At 42.4% G+C, this 16521-nt stretch overlaps 1 protein-coding gene across 1 annotated transcript in view; it reads left to right on the forward strand.

Annotated features, from left to right (window-relative positions):
- The window catches only part of LOC144696698 (peroxisome proliferator-activated receptor alpha-like), a 585390-nt gene that overhangs the window by 304294 nt on the left and 264575 nt on the right, over nt 1-16521 (forward strand). Inside the window, exon 6 of the mRNA XM_078568315.1 lies at nt 2658-2755. The gene's annotated coding sequence lies outside the window, so the exon portion shown is untranslated. The remainder of the gene's footprint in view (nt 1-2657; nt 2756-16521) is intronic.

Raw genomic sequence — 16521 nt, forward strand, 5'->3', positions numbered from 1 at the left:
AACATTCCTTTTGTCCTCCTGTGGTGGGCCAGGCCAACCTCTTTGAATTACACTATAATCACATGACAGGGTGGAAGGCTGTACAGAGCTGGTGATGGAACGACTCGAAGGCCATCTATTGATTCCTGCAAGACTAGTTTAAAATCATTGCCAAGACAGCTAGCGTCCTCTATATTTCATATTGTAGCTCACTGGGTTACTCACCAAATGGCACGTTTTATGCTAAATCAGTGCCCAGAACTGATCTATGATGTTTAATTGAGCTGGAAAGAATAATAATATCTATTTTATAGAGAACCTAGAAGAATAAAAATCGAGAAATATGCTCTTTTAAAACTTTTCTTTACCAAACGAGGATCAACAGATTAGCTTGAACAAGGTGACATTTTAGCTCTCCACCCACGTTATCCAATGTCATAAGGTTGACTTTACAACAGCAAAATAATCTTACCATTTCTATAAAAACCATGACAATGTTAATGGAAGCAAAGAATACTGTTTAACAGTACATTGCTGAATGGACTGAAAATGCCACATTTGGTGGGATTGAGCAAAGGAAACAGGAGTGATATGCTTTACACAGCTTTCCTCCTATCCTTAATAGTTTTAACTATTTGCTGAATGATAACAAAGCAAACATGCAGCAAGGTGTCCATAATCTGCAATTATTGGAAGAAAATAGATTCACACATTCAACAATTGTGCTAAGCATATTTTAAAATTAACTCTTGCTCACCGAGGAAAACTGAGCTCCCATTTAAGCAGATATTTTACAATTAGCCTGAATACTTGTTTAATATCTTCTAAGATTATAGAGTTCAATAAGTCGATAGTTCGATAAATCTGAAAGATTTCCATGGTGGGGGGAGGGGTGCAGGGAGATTCGTCATGGACAGTTGAGAAATGTTGGCTTGCTATCTTGTTATAATTTTATGCATTTAATCTTTGAAAAGGAGCATTTTATGGAAATAGAGGTTTTGCATCTAGAAGTGCTAGCATTTTGCTGCTTCAATCCAGCTTTATCACGGCTCTAGATTATTGTGTTTTGTGACTGCAGCAGGTACTTTCAGTTGGAAGGCTGTTAAGTAAAATCACACATGAAATAACAGCAACAAGTGATGAAGCAGTTTGTAAAAACGTGTTTCAAACTGTCTAGGAATTGTGGTCTGATCGAACAAACAAAACAATTAAAAACTTGCTTGTAGGCATAAAAGTGAGGATGACCATAAAATAGTAAAAATGTGGAATGATAATTTCTTCTAAGTGTTCAACAAAGGAAAACTGAGCAACGTGACATCCTCAAAAATAACCCAGCTAAAATCAATGGTAAAAACATTCAACTTTGGTATGGATATATAACTGGAATTAGTGAATTGGTTGGTATTCACTCCACATAATTTTCCCTTCCATTGATATCAGTAGAAAGGAAAATTGAGTAGGGTGTATAATGAGCAGCTGATCCACTATCATCCATTTTACACCCCCATTGAAGTTGAAGATTTTGCCCAATTACTTCATTATATCTCAGACAGAAGTCCTAGATGGTGCTTAAAACAAATAGATCCCCAGGGCTGGATGGTAAATATCAGAGAGAAACTAGGGGAGATATGTGAGGCACTGGCAGTCATTATTAGGAATGCAATACACACTGGAAGGGAAATATTAATGGATTGGAAACAGGCTAATTGGTGCTCGTTCACAAAGGATGACAAAAACAGAGGAAAGTACAGCCCTATTAGTCTTTTCCATCTAAAATTATAGAGTCAATTATCAGGAGTAAACTTGAAAATGTTCTTTAGAACAATAACCTAGTTAACAGAGGTGACCATACAATCAGCAAGGGAAGATTCTGCCAGATCAACCTGCTCAACAGCTTTGAGAAAATGACAACCTAAGTGGACTGTGGAATGTCCCATGATGTGGTGCACCTTGTCTTCCAAAAAGCTTTTGATAATGCTCCACATGAAAGGCTATTAATTAAACTCACACCTGTGGGGATTTAGGGTAAACCCTGGGAATCGATAAGAAACTGGCTGAAGTGAAGGAAACAGCAAATACTCATTAGTGGAGTTATGTTAAAAAGGGAAGGAAATATAAAGTGGTGTATCACAGGACTTGTGTTGTGACCACTACAGTTTCTAATTTACATAATTGACCTGGTTTCAAAAAATAATACAAATTGTTTTATATATGAAGATTATACCAAACTAGAAGAGCAGTGGAACTGGAGGAGGCAACTCAGAAACTACAAAGTTTGAGTTTAACAGGATTTGAATGTGAATAAAATAATAGCAGATGAAATTTAATGCAGACAAGTATTACAGATAGGAAGAAAACAAATGAAACATTTACTTCCGGGTATTGTTGAAATAGCTGAAGCTGAAGAAGACTGAGGCGTCTTCGAGTTGACTCCAAATATGTTCCAACAATGAAGAGTAATAATCAACAAAACCATTAGAATGTTGAATTACACAGTCAAAACAGTAGAATACAAGTCAGTGGAGTTAATGATCAAATGTTATAGTGCTGTGGTTGCCAAAAGAACAAGAGAGAAATTGAATTATATGGCTTTTACCAAATGAACAGATTGCTAATGTTTAGTTGTTTTGTGATGTCTTCTATAGGTGAGATTTCAGAACTTTCTTTTGTTTTCTAAGGTCAAAGAAAAATGAGTATTCAAAGTACACAAGATCTCAAGGATTAGATAATTGAAAAATGAGTCTGGACACCTAATGAAGGACAAATTTCACCCCAGGTAATGAGTCATACTTGTCTTCTAGAAGCACTATACCTTAATGAGATCTTGGGCAGAATTTTATGCCTCATAGGTGGCTGTGCGCCCAACCCGATTGGGTGTAAAATAACGCAAGAAGACATCGGGCAAGCATTCCGATGTCATCCCGCATGCGTACAATCTTCAGCTCGGCGGACGCGCGCGGGTGTTGGAGCTGCACCTGCCATCAAATAAGAGGCTACTTAAGGCCATTAAAAACCCAATCGAACCCAATTTTACCTTGCCCATGTGATTTTGTGCTCGTTGCATGGCCAAAACACAGACGGTCAGCCCACATTTTGCAAAACCTCATCCAAGGTTGGGATAAAAAGGGTCAGCAGCATTGCCAGTGTGAGTAGTAAGGAGTTTAGGAGGTAGTTTGCTGCTGGTTGCTTATTTGAACTTGGCAGCTTCACCTCCATTCTGAGCTTCATTCTTAGCATTTCTAGGCTTCATTTCAGGACTCATTGGTGTCTCCTAGGCCCTCGGAGGATTTTGACCGTGTGGACCCTTCCAGGTATTAGACTGCCTTCTATTACTCCGGTAATGGAGGTTGTAGTCTCCACTGGTGGCACCTCCTCTGAGGAGGAAGAGAGGGGCAGAAGGGAGAGGAGGCCAGGTGTCCCAATGCAGCTTCCGGGGGAGCGACCTATGGGAGGAAAGGCGCAGGCACAAGGGGTGCAGGGCCAGCAGGTAGTCCAAGGTGGAAGTGGCTGCAGAAGACGCCACTATCCTGCTGCCAGGGTTTACAGGCGGTGGTGCAGCTACCTTAATATGTCTGAGGTGCAATGCCGAAGGAGGCTTTGCCTCTCAACAGAGACCGTGACCTCCATTTGTCAGATGATTGGGCCTGTGATCACCTCCAACTGTGTGGATGGAACCCCATGCCAGTGGTTTTGAAGGTCACAGTGGCCCTCAGCTTCTATGGCTCTGGCTCTTTCCACGGGTCAGTGGGGGATATTTATGGAGTGTCTCAATCAGCTGTCCACAGTTGCATCAAGCTGGTGACAGAAGCTCTGTTCAGGCGGGTAATGATATTTATTCATTTCTGTACAGATGAGGCCAGCCAGGCTGAGTGAGCCAGAGGCTTTGCAGCAATTGCTGAGTTCACCCGGATCCAGGGTGCAATCGCCTGCACACATGAGGTCATCAAGGCGCCAGCGGGTCAGTCGGGTGCCTTCATCAACAGGAAGGGATTCCACTCCATGAACGTGCAGATAGATGTGATCACAGCATGCAGATTCTGCAAGTCTGTGCACGGTACCCTGGCAGCTCCTATGACACTTATATACTCGGTCACTCACAGGTGCTGAGGCTATTCAGTGCTCCAGTCTGACTGGGTGGATGACTGCTGGTGACAAGAGCTATCCATTGAAAAGGTGGCTTATGCCGCCTCTCTGCCATCCATGAACAGAGGTAGAGCAGCGTTATATTAGGAGTCATGTCTCCCCAAGGGCAGTGATAGGGAGGACTATAGGTCTTCTGAAGATGCGCTTCCGATGCCTGGACTGTTCAGGGGGTGCACTACAGTGCCCCCCAGAGTGGGTGTCACTGATAGTGGTTGCATGCTGCGCTCTTCACAATCTGGCACTGGCAGGGGGGGGGGACCCACTGGATGAAGAGGATCTTGATGTAGCTCCACAGGCCACAGAGGATGAATCCAGTAGTGAATCAGAAGAGGACCATGGTGAGGAGAACACTGAGGGCGTAGAGGCAGACCTTTGTATCTTCAGGGAGGCAGGGCCGCCTTGATCCAAAGCTCCTTCAGCTAGGCTGCCAAAGATCATCTTCTGCCTCAAGGCAGGGCTGCCGTCTGCATCCCGGATGTCAGAAATGACCATGGGTGTCTGAAATGACCCTTTTATTTGAATCCAAAGTCCACTCAATGCCTGTGCAATAAAGTTTAGAGCCACTCATGTCCAGCATTACATAATGGCGTACCCTGCACCATAAAATAAAAAGGTGAAACATACTCAGGCCATTATGGCAAAAACAAATTTATCTCATTTTGACAATCCAAAAAAATTAATATCACCTTCTCTGGTCTTCATTCCCAGACCAGTACACATAAACAAAACATTACACAACAGAAGATCACCCGTGACCAGTCCCTCTTGTGTTCATGGTGCCTTAAACTTATGTTTTTGAGTGCTACATCTTGGTGCCCCCCCCGCCCCCCCCCTCGTGGCAGCGGCAATGAAGACAGCCTGCTGACTCTGCTGTCTTGTTGGCCTTGACGATCTTGGCGTTCGTCCTCTGGACAGCGCAGCCTGTGCTGGCCCCGCTTGCGAGGGAGCGGCCAGTGCCATGGCTGACATCCCCCCAGTCATTGCAGCCTTATCAGATGTCACAGTCACTGGCAGAGGGGCAGAGGAGCTGCTGCTGTCATTCAGGGCACCCTGAGAGGAGCCCGCAGAGACGACAAGCAGCTTGTGTGCTAACGTGAGGTCACTCTGGACCTTCCTGCTCTCCATTGATGGATGGGCACCTAGCTGGGATACTGGGCGCCTCATCCATTTCACACACTGGCACTGACCACCTGAGGTCGTTGCCTGTGTGAGGGCTTGCAGGTCACTGTGCATGCCAGGCACTCTGGTGAGACCATGGATATCTGCATCATGGTGCCCTCGTCTTCCAAAGATCAACGGGGAATCAAAGTTTTGAGTCTCCCATCAATGATGAGACTACACAAGAATGTTTGCACCATCCGAAACTCTCACCTCTGTGCACTGCACTCTTACCTTCATCAGACACCCCAGCCTCTCAGCAGCCGGTAGTGAGGTGCGAGGCACCTCTCCATCTCCAAGGCATCCTGCTCGAATCTGGATAGGATTAGGGGATTTGGGCGGCCTCCACCTGTCCGCGACCTTTTAGTGTTGTTATGGGTCATCCTCTCCTGAAAGGACAGAGGGGGATGGATTAGTCCACTCTCTACCTGCAGCGACATTGCAACCTGGCCAACCCCACCTGAGGAGCACCTTGTAGGTCACATCCGAGTCATGGCCCTCGAGCTGCAAGGCACTCAGTCCAAGCAGCCAGGGCTCACCCCATTAGCCAGCTCCAGCATCATTGACAGTGGCACTCAGACTCTAGCACCCCTGAGCTCCACAGGGGGATGGACAGACCTTAACATTTCAACACGCTGATCCATGCCAATATGGTACCCTTCCCAAGCACAGCAGGTCGTTAAACCTTGAGCTGCGCTGCACAACGCCGTTGCTGCTGACCTGTGCTGCCACCTCCTCCCAAACTCTTTTTGTTAGGTGCAGAGGCCTTCTCCTTCCATCTCTGGGAACAAGGGTGTCCCTCCTGGCAGCCACCTCCTCCAAGAGGACCACGAGGCACTCATCCAAAAACTGGGGGACTGAGTGCCCACCTGACCTACCCTCCTGCCTGGCGTCTCCAGCTACAGATGCCATAACCTCGGTGTTCAGAACGCTGCAAATATGTCCTTCTCTGGCAGCCTTCAAGGAGCTGCCTGTGCCGTTTTTAAACTGTCCGCCGGGTCACCATTGAACCCAGTGGCTAACAGGCCTCCGACCCCGGCCTCCCCTTCCCGACCATTGGGAAGATGCGTTACACACTGGGTGGGCCTTAATTGGCCAGCCAGGGTAAAATCACGGTCAGGGGCTGATCGTGGGCGGTGGCCCGTTTCCCAACCTGTTGTGGGCCCTCCGATCGTGCCTGCCCTCCAAGGGTAAAATTCAGGCCCTTATGTAGGAGTGCACACTGCCAAAGATTTTTTTAATACCATGGACTTCTCAGTGGTTTCAAACAAAAACTAAACTGATCATTTTAACTACTAACTACTTTCAATGTTTTTACATTGACAACATAAATTCATTCTGTTGAAATGGTTAAATAAATATTGCACAAATTTAGAAAAAGTAATAAAATTAAAAAGTGCAGACAAGTTCAAATTGTCTTGTGTTTGATGATAAACACAAAATGCTGCTCCTTGTGCTTCAAGATTATAATTTGATTTTTCTCTCCCTTTTCTGATCTAAATGCTTTGCTCCCAGTCGCCAGAATATGAAAAATATAGATTTCTTTTAAATGCAATTACTTTCTGCTTAACTAACATCAGGGTTGTGCCAATTTGAATAAAGGTTGAATGTTATGAAATACCCCATGATTGATCAGTTGATTTGCTGTAAATATAGCAAGAGTAATCAGAGTGCATACGTATCATATGGATGTTCAGACCCTGTTCTGCCCATTGAGTTCAATGAATATTATTGTGGTAACAAAGCATGAACTGTTTTGTATTTTGGGCTTCATTTTAAAAGAAAATTTTCCATATTGTTTGGAGTGAAAAAAATCTATTCTAAAGTCAGTTGCCAACTTGCATCATAGTTCTTCAGTTGTTGATGAACAGAGATTCTGTAACGGAGTTTACAAAGGCTAACTACAGTCCACTGTAGCTGGAAATGTCGTAGGCCTGTCTGCTTAAAAACATACAAGAATATAATTTAAAAATGGGGAATTGTTATGGACAGAATATTAACTTTGGATATTGTGAGACCAACAAGTATAAATTTGAAACAAATGCATCTTTAACCTTTGAATGCATACTGAGACTAGGCCTATTTTTAGGATGTTTAATTTTTAAAAAATCATTTCAAGTTGAGGAACCTGGCCTGCGGTATCATACTAGGGGTTTCACATGTTTTTATGAAGATAACAGCACTGTCATTTTACCAGAAGGTCCTGGCTGTTATAAAAATAATAATGCATGTATATTTAGGATATGTGAGGTTTAATGACCTTGCTCATTAAATCATTGATAGGGAAAATACTTTGTTATCATGCAGATCTACTCGGGAAGTACTGCTTTTGCTGACATAAGAACTTTTTAAGCAAAATTGTGATATTGGGCCAGGAAACTGCTACATGTGGTAAGTGCAGAAATGTATGGGATTTGGCACAGCATGTTACCTTGAACCAAATTGTTTTCCCTAACCATTGGTAGATAGAACTGTAGTTATCCTGGTAATCAAGTCACCTGTCACAGTGTTCCAAAACCTGAGTAGTTTGTCCCTTTTGAGGTGCTAGCTTGGGATTGATGAGGTCAACAGTGAAATCAGAAGTTTGAGATCCCTGCATTGTGAGGGTGAGGCTCAAGTCATGCACAAACATTATCGGATTCTTCAGTTGTGTTACAACTTTTAAAATACTCTTCTATCTAGTGTTTATAGAGTAAACTGGATTTTTAAAAAATGTCATCAAGTTTGACAATGTTGCTGATTCTGGGTGGTCATGCACCTTACACATGTGAGGTAACGAAACTGTGGATATTGATCATAATAGCAATCACCAACCTATCAGATGAGACCTCTGGCTCATTGGTAGTGGTAAAAACAGAAAACGCTGGAAATACTCTGCAGCGCTAGCAGCAACTATGATGAGAGAAACAGGGTTAATGGCTGGGACTTTCCGCTGGCATTGGACGTGCTTGCAGCATCAGCGGACAATATGGCGAGAAGGCCAAAAATTAGTTTCATGACATCGTGAAATCAGTTTGCAATTGTCCGCTCAGCCCTTCGATGGCAAACCACGTTCCCTGCCATCGGATGTCGGGAATCTCGCTGTAATACATCAGCATATCATTATAAGGCCAGCCAGCCAGACTCGTCTCCCCCTCCCCTCCCCCACTGGATCGTCTACCCATGTTGGCAGGAAATCACGCCAACGTGTTTCACAACAACAATATAGAAGGAGTGCACTTGGGCTGCACTTCGCTTGAGACTTAAATGTTTGCCTATCTTGCTCTGGTCAGCACTCACAGTCATCAGTGCCAGGCTTCACAGACAGCACCACATCACTTTTAGGGGGGCTCATGGGTAGGTCTCTACCTACCAGATCAGCCATATGTGGGCGGCTTTTCATTGGCTGCAAGGCTAGGGCTTTACTGGGGAAGGGGGAGAAGTGGCTTCAGGTGAGGGATGAGGCTGCAGGACGAGGCTGTACTGAGGAGGAGGGTGTCCCAGGGTGTGTGTGGGAGCACATGTTGATCTGTGCAAGTGGTCTTAAGATGGTTAGACCTGAGGAGGCAGTCTCCAGAGGAGATGAGGCCAAATGGACATGTGAGTGTATGTATGAAAATGGGTGGTGATGTCCATTGAGCTGGCAGTGAGTGAGATGCCAGTGAATGTGTGATGGGCTTGAGTGCATGAGTTTAGAGTGCAGAGATGGTTACTATACCCTGGCTGCACAGGTGAGATCATTCAACCTCTATCTGCATTGGATGGCCAGCCTCTTCTGTGCAGCATTGGCACTGATCCCCACTGCCATCGCCTACCAAGCCATAGTGGTAATGTAACTCCCCTCCTGTGGCCAGAGCTGGGGTAGAGGACATCACAATGGGCTTCCACGGCGTCCAAAAGGTGCTTGAGGGCTGCAGTCTTCTTGATTTTCAGGGCCATGTCTTCTTTCCAGCAGTCCCAGGTTGAAAGCACTGAGCACAGCTGTACTTTAAATGTGGTGCCTGGCGTGATGAAGTGGCGAGGTGATGGCGTGGCAGGCAAATTGGAGCCTGCCCACCATGGAAATGGTGTGTATCCCGGGAATGCATGATTAATGCGGCGGGTTTGGAACGATATGGCATGAAAAGCTGCCATTGCGTCATTTTTTCTCCCCGCTACACACTTGGTGCAAACTTGGGATGATTCCGCCCAGTGTTTCAATCGTTGACCTTTTGTCAGAACTGTCCTGTTCAGTTCTGACATATGCTGCCAGATATGCTGAATACTTTCAGCATTTTCTGTTTTTAGCTTTCCAGCATCCACAGTATTTTGCTTTTGTTCTCTTTTCTCATTGGTCGCATCCTTGCTTTTGATTCCAAAAGTTTTTGGTTCAAGCCCCTCTCCAGCCCTTCAGCACAAATCTTGGCAGACACTCCAATGCAGTTCTGAGGCTGAATTGTCAGAATTGCCATATTTTGGATGAGACATTAAACCCAGGTCACCTCTACCCTCTTGGGGCTGTAAAAGATTACATCGCACTATTTGAAGAAGAGCAAGAAAATTCATCTGAAGACTTGGTCAACATTTATCCTCAACCAACATTGCTGAGATAGTTTAATTCATTATTTATCTCATGGCTGGTAGTGGGACCTTGCTGTATGCAAATTGGTTGCCAGGTTTTTCCTATTTTATAATAGACTGTATTTCAAAAGTACTTCTTGGTTGTGAAACACAATGGGACGTCCTGAGGTTCTGAAAGACATTACAAAAATGTAATTCCTTTCTTTTCTTACATTTTGTTCCTGCCCTTGCATCAATGGATAAAAATATCTGGCTCATCATCAATGATTTTTGGAAAAATAGTCATTTCAAGAGACATTTGTTGGTTCACATGATGGGTCAGCTGACAAACGCAATGTAATTTGGCACTGAACAGTACAGATTTTCTGATTATTGCTATTTGGAAAAGTGATGCTGCAATTCGCCTTAGTTCTCCAGAGAGAAAAATAACCAGCATTCCTTTTCCTCATTGCTGTCTAATTACTCCAGGTAAGGGCTATAATGCTCCCATCGTTGAATAGTTAGTTGATATTCAATGTCTAGCTCACCCATGTAGAATAAGCAGCTTACATGGATTGTGCAGGGTAACTGACAGCTATGAAACTATACCATTAAAAGAGTCAGTTCTTTCAGAAAAGGGGGGAACAATTTGGAAAGGAAAATCTTTTTAAGAACAAGGCACCCAGGAGTACAAACAGCTGTATGCTGTTTTCATCATGACAAAATCACTTGTAAGAAAAGCAGTTTAAAATTTCCTACCACAGTTATGAAATGCATTTGATACCTTGTTGTGTTCTTCAGGTGTCAAAATTAGGACTTTCAACCATATTCTAGTGACATCATTGCCTCTTTAACAAATATTTCTGATGATTATGAATTGCTAGTCTTTTCTTTTTCTTGTTGGCCCTCGGGAGTTACCGTACTATGGTGAGAGCTGAGTTGAACTGAGTAGAGCATAGTGTGATGTTCAGTGAAAGGTGTGAAAGGTATCTGGGAGCTTTCACAACAACTGAGGTAATCTGTAGTTAATTATCAGGAAATCATTTGTCCATTATGTAACAGATAACTACGATGGATTATAAATCAAGGGGTTTAAATAATAGCATTAAGCGCGCTCAAACCAGATTACTATTGGCGATGGAACCTTGAGATTGCATCATAAACATAGATATTATAAATACAGTTCACTTTCTAAAGTGTGTTTTATTTTTATCTCCAGTTTTTATTGTACATAATTAATGATCAAAAGTTTCTCTCAGTAAGGACAATGACGGGTAATACAATCCATGGGGCTGATACATGACAACATTTGCATTATAAAGATCAATGATTGTTATCAATCACTGTGAATTTATCAGGAAATAAGTTGCAGTTGAATGCCATGGTAGTACTATACATGTGGAAAATTGCCCAGGAATGTCCTGTCCACAAAAAGCAGGACAAACCCACTCCGGCCAATTACTCCCCATTAGTCTACTTTCGATCATCAGCAAAGTAATGGAAGCTGTCGTCAACAGCGCTGACATGTGGCATTTACGCAGCAATAACCTGCTCACTGATGCTCAGTTTGGGTTCTGCCAGGGCCACTCCGTTCCGGGCCGCATTACAGCCTTAGTCCAAACATGGACAAAAGAGCTGAATTCAAGCGATGAGCTGAGAGTGACTGCTCTTGACACAAAAATAGCATTTGACAAGTGTGGCGTCAAGGGGCCCTAGCAAAATTGCAGTCAATGGAAATCAGAGGGTAAACTCTCCACTGGTTGGAGCCATAAACAGCACAAAAGAAGAGGGTTGTGGTTGTTGAAAACTAAACATCTCAACCATAGTACATCGTTACAGGAGTTGCTCAGGTTAGTCTCCTAGGCCCAACCATCAGCTGCTTCATCAATGATCTTCCCTCAATTGTGAAGTCAGAAGTGGGGATGTTCGCTAATGATTTTATGATGTTCAGTACCATTCATGAGTCCTCAGATACTGAATCAGTCTGTAACTGTGTGCAGCAAGACATGGACAACATTCAGGCTTGGGCTAATAAGTGGCAAGTAACATTTGTGCCCACACAAGTGACAGGCAATGAACATCTCCAACAAGACAGAGTCTAACTGTCGCTCCTTGATATTCAACAAAATTACCATCAAAATCCTGAGGGTCATCATTGACCAGAAACTGAACTCAACCAGCCACATAAATACAAGTGCAGGTCAGAGGCTGGCAGTTCTGCAGTGAGTAACTCACCTCCTGACTCCCTAGAGCTTGTCCACCATATATAAGGCACAAGTCAGGAATGTGATGGAATACTTTCTACTTGCCTGGATGAGCACAGTTCCAACAACACTTAAGAAGCTGGACACCATCCAGGACAAATTAGCCTGCTTGATTGACACCATACCCAACACCTTCAACATTCAGTATCTCCACCACCAACACAATTTTGAAGCAGTCTGTACCATATACAAGATGCACTGCAGCAACTTGCCAAGCTTCCTTCAACAGCACCTTCCAAACCCATAACCTACCACCTAGAAGGACAAGGGCAGAAGTTGCATGGGAACATTACCTGCAAGTTCCCCTCCAAACCACACACTATTCTGACTTGGAAGTATATCACCATTCCTTCACTGTCTCTGGGTCAAAAACTTGGAACTTGTTCCAACAGTAATGAGATGGACTGTAGTGATTCAGGAAGGCAGCTCACTACCACCTTCTTGAGAGCAAATTAGGGCAACAAATGCTGTCCTTGCCAGTGAAGCTTACATTCCATGAAAGAATTAAAAAAACAGTGGCTGCTGTTGGGGTTCAGATATTGCAGGCACTTTATTGTTCACCAGCAAAATGGAATTCTAAGGTCTTAGCTGATTATTGAAAAAGCCATTAAACAACAAATGATAATTTTTTGTCATATAGATTTGTTTCTTAAGCTATGGAAGGGGAAAATCAGCCAGGGTTTCTGATTTTGATAACTGTCAAGGACCTATGCTACAAATCGACTATGTCAACATAGGGTGAGATCAGAGTCAGACTTAGCTGTGATGATCCCTATAATTTATTGCTGTATTCCTTAAATTGGGCTTTGTGCATATTCCTGATTTCCTTGTCTTCTCTTTCTCCCTTTAAGATGTTCCTTAAAGCTCTTTGAGCAAACTTTTGATCACCTTTCCTTATATCTCCTTATGTGGCTTGGTGTCAAATCTTGTCTGATAACACTCTTGTGAAGCGCCTTGGGATATTTTACTACATTTAAGGTGCTATATAAATGCAAGCTGTTGTTACCTTCACAAATGAAAATGCCTCCAAAACCATTTCTTAATTTTCTTACAAAGCCTAATGAGATATCACATTAGAACTTGCCATGACTTCAGTTACAAGTGGTAACATGACTCTTTCCTTGCTAAAACCAAGTTTGCTGTACTCCAGTTTAAGTTATAGAATTATACCACTTCACCGAATAACTTTCATAATATTGAACCAATAGCATAGTTTTTTTAAATCGGATCCTGCTTTATGAAGTTGAATCCATTGGCACTTAACCTGAACGGAGGAAGTTATCAGTGGTATATGTGACATTACTTCTCAAAACAAAATTCAATTCAATTTCTGTTTTAGATTAGACACTTTAAGTAAAAATGTTTAGTGAAAAAGAATTATATAATCTATGCAACTTTATGAAATCAATGTATTTGAATGATGCTCTGCCACCATCTTTAGGGGAAATCAGCATAAATCTAATGACTTCCACTCTTCCTTTTGCATGTCCTCATTCCACTTTTCTGTCAAAACAAAGCAAAGCACTTTTTAGTATCCCTGCTATTCCTTTAATCTCTATCAGATTTTCTTTTTCATATCGAATTGGCCCTCACCACTCCTTTGTTTAACTAAATAAGAAAAGCCCAGAATGTGAAACTACTGCGTATTTCCTCATTCACTCTTACCAGCTCTGATTGGTTGAAACTAGAGTATCACTGGGTTTTTTTTCACCGAATTGTGTTGGCTGTTACATCCCATGGCATAGCTGTTCAGCAGCTGAGAAAACAGACACTCTGGCCTCCATCAATGCCATTCTGTAGCTGGTTTTCAAGAGAAATCTGGAGAACTTCACCCTTTGGATGTTTCACTTTTCCCCCTGCACCATTGAATTAACATGTGATGACACAAGGATGCTTACACTCTGTGGCACCAATTTTAGACTGCATGTTGCATAACATTATAAAATAAGTATTTCTGCTGAAAATGTGTAATCTGTGGAACCGCAGGAGTACATTTGGCTCTGATTTTGCTAACCCCAGTGTAATCTGTTCACTTAAAATCTGGACCAAAAAAACCCAGGAAAAAGCAGTTAATATGCTAATTCAGGACAGACGCTGAGTAGAATTTTTGACCAAAAATAATCCAAATTCACAGAATGTTCTTTAAAATGCCCCAGTGAAACTAATTTGTAACATTTCAATACATTGGGTGCAGACCTTCATTGTTTCAAGAGAATCTTTGCTTGTTTTCACTATTGTTACATTGTATCTTTATCTATTTAGTATTTTTTCATATTCTTAATTGTGACATTTTTCAGTGTCAGGGCCAGTTACTAATTTCAGAAAGAGGTCTGACATAGCGTACCCCAATATAACAAAAAATAGGCCAATGGAGGAGAGCTGAGATAAATGGAACAATGAGCATTTGAAGAGTAAGCAACTGTCTGTTTAAAATCATTGGAACCGGAGGACAAAATAAGGAGATACTGCCCATTCTGGATATACAGAAATAACAAAAGCCAAAAAATAGCAACAAATCACACAATTTTATCTTTTGTTAAACAAGTGAAATGAAAGCAGGTTGTTGATGTCAATAATAAGAAGGGTAGAAAAAAACATGCTGACTGTAAAATAAAGTTTTAATTGTTTATTAAAACAATTTAACAATTCAAATGAAACTAAAAATTTGTAGATCAATTGGAGCTGCAGAAGAAAGAGGGGGACTGGAAAAAGAACAATTTTGAGATTTTAAATATTTGCTATAGAAAAAAGATGTTTGGTTGGGAGTGAAAATAAGAATCAAAACAATCAACTAATGAATGAAATTTGAACCCAAATTCATTTTCTCTAGATTCCCATTTCTTCCTGTTTTTGTCAGGTTTCTGCGCAAAATGGCTATGCTGCCATTCAGGCCTGAGACCTTCCATATATACAGGGGGCAATGCTAATGGTAGGTCATGTAATACATTATAGTGATGATAACAGCATTGGAGCTACAATGAGCCAAGGCTAACATAGAATGAATGAAAAGAGGAATGTTCTGTCGCCAGCATCAGCCAATACTGCTGGTACTGCTTGAAATGCTTTACTTTGGAGCCCAAATCCTGGGGACACTTTGATGATTAGCCTGATGATAGCATGAGCTACAGTAGGATTTTGGATTATTTTTCTTAGTTACACCTGGACAGAGCTGACCTTGCCTCTGAGGGATCATTGGGATATTTCCATCTACCTGTATTAAAGAACTTTGATCTACAGTTATGGAATTATTTTGTTTTCTGTTTTAACGGAGGAGAAGAAGGTGAAGTACAGATGGGAGGAAAGAACAGTAAAGCTCCATATGGGGATGAACCTCAAGTGATATTACTTTACAACACTCCACCCCAAAAAATGTTCACTGGCTACACAGATCTTATGAAAGACTCAGTGAGAAACTTGTCTAAGAAGAGACTGCGGAATAGTTATGTCAGCTTCTTCTTCAGCTAAGATCATCTGCACTTAGGTCTTCCTGTGGCTGCAAAAGTTGTTACCACACAATGTCTGTACCACTGACTAATTTCAAACAGCCTATTGTTTGTTCATAACTATTCTTATGATCCTGGACCAAACGCCTACTTTTTTTGGTGCAATCCAGTTAGGGACCAATAGCTTTTGTTTAAAGTAGACAAAGATTGAGATTCAAGACAGTTAATAAGGGAATAAAGGCACAAGATTTCCTGGGTTTTGAACAAACGAAAATAAACTTTACAAGGTCAGAAAGATAAAACAATTTACAATATCTATTAAAAACTCTAACATTCAGCGTTAATATGAGGTGCGTGTGAATTAACAGATAAACTGTAGTCGAACACACCACACTACACATTCAATGGCAGATGCAACCGAGACAGATTCCCCAGATTTCTCAATAACCCACCCAGACATCAGGAAACTCTGTGAGTCAACCAATCTCATTGAAACTCTGTCTCGCTCATGAGGGATTCCAGTCTTCACCTTCAATGATCTTGCCTTAGAATTCTCTCCAAAGGCCATTCCACGTTGGATAGCGTCAACAAAGGCCCATCTCATGGGATTTCAATCTAGTCTCCCAAGGCTTCATTCCCCTGGATTCATAAGTATGCACTCAAGTACTAACTCTAAAGCACAGTTCAGCTCTTCGACCATGCCGAGCAGTACACCATGGCTTCAAAAGGTTACCTCTGCCCCAACGGCCCACAGCATGGAGCCTCCAACCTTCTGCTGCCTCCTTCAATTGCCAGGGCTTCTCCTGAACCCTCACCACTTAAAGTCTTTTTCTGCTTGCAGCCTCTTTCCCTGCTCCTCTTTCTTCTTAAATGGGACCTCTCCCTGTCCCCTCTCCTTTTGGGGCCTCTTTCTGTCCCTTCTCCCTGGCACTCTTCTCTGGTTATGGCACTACTCCTGGGTCATAAGACTCAATTTTTTTGTACCAGTTTCTTTTTGTGCAGGCACACTGGACCCG

This window comes from Cetorhinus maximus, chromosome 22 (assembly GCF_964194155.1).
Source record: "Cetorhinus maximus chromosome 22, sCetMax3.hap1.1, whole genome shotgun sequence".
Lineage (NCBI taxonomy): Eukaryota > Metazoa > Chordata > Chondrichthyes > Lamniformes > Cetorhinidae > Cetorhinus > Cetorhinus maximus.